We start from the raw sequence: 1045 nt of genomic DNA, 5'->3' as shown, positions 1-1045 counted from the left end.
TCGGATAAAATGACACAAAGTGTCAACTGCGAATGTTGTCCATCCAAGGAAGGAGCGTGATGCCCGGCCGGCTCCTTAAACACAGGCCGAGAGTCGCCCCGGACGGTCCGCCTCGCGGCGCCCGCCCGCTCGGATAAAATGACACAAAGTGTCAACTACGAATGTTGTCCATCCAAGGAAGGAGCGTGATGCCCGGCCGGCTCCTTAAACACAGGCCGAGAGTCGCCCCGGACGGTCGCCTCGCGGCGCCCGTCTGCTCGGATAAAATGACACAAAGTGTCAACTACGAATGTTGTCCATCCAAGGAGGGAGCGTGATGCCCGGCCGGCTCCGAAAACACAGGCCGAGAGTCGCCCCGGACGGTCCGCCTCGCGGCGCCCGTCTGCTCGGATAAAATGACACAAAGTGTCAACTGCGAATGTTGTCCATCCAAGGAAGGAGCGTGATGCCCGGCCGGCTCCTTAAACACAGGCCGAGAGTCGCCCCGGACGGTCCGCCTCGCGGCGCCCGCCCGCTCGGATAAAATGACACAAAGTGTCAACTACGAATGTTGTCCATCCAAGGAAGGAGCGTGATGCCCGGCCGGCTCCGAAAACACAGGCCGAGAGTCGCCCCGGACGGTCCGCCTCTCGAGGCGCCCGCCCGCTCGGATAAAATGACACAAAGTGTCAACTACGAATGTTGTCCATCCAAGGAGGGAGCGTGATGCCCGGCCGGCTCCGAAAACACAGGCCGAGAGTCGCCCCGGACGGTCCGCCTCGCGGCGCCCGCCCGCTCGGATAAAATGACACAAAGTGTCAACTACGAATGTTGTCCATCCAAGGAGGGAGCGTGAGGCCCGGCCGGCTCCGAAAACACAGGCCGAGAGTCGCCCCGGACGGTCCGCCTCTCGAGGCGCCCGCCCGCTCGGATAAAATGACACAAAGTGTCAACTACGAATGTTGTCCATCCAAGGAGGGAGCGTGATGCCCGGCCGGCTCCGAAAACACAGGCCGAGATTCGACCCCGGACGGGCCGTCTTCTCCCGGCGCCCGCCCGCGTACGC

The sequence above is a fragment of the Syngnathus leptorhynchus genome, unplaced genomic scaffold (genome assembly GCF_054491065.1).
Source record: "Syngnathus leptorhynchus isolate UIUO unplaced genomic scaffold, UIUO_Slep HiC_scaffold_100, whole genome shotgun sequence".
Taxonomy (NCBI): domain Eukaryota; kingdom Metazoa; phylum Chordata; class Actinopteri; order Syngnathiformes; family Syngnathidae; genus Syngnathus; species Syngnathus leptorhynchus.
This window is presented reverse-complemented; position numbering follows the sequence as displayed.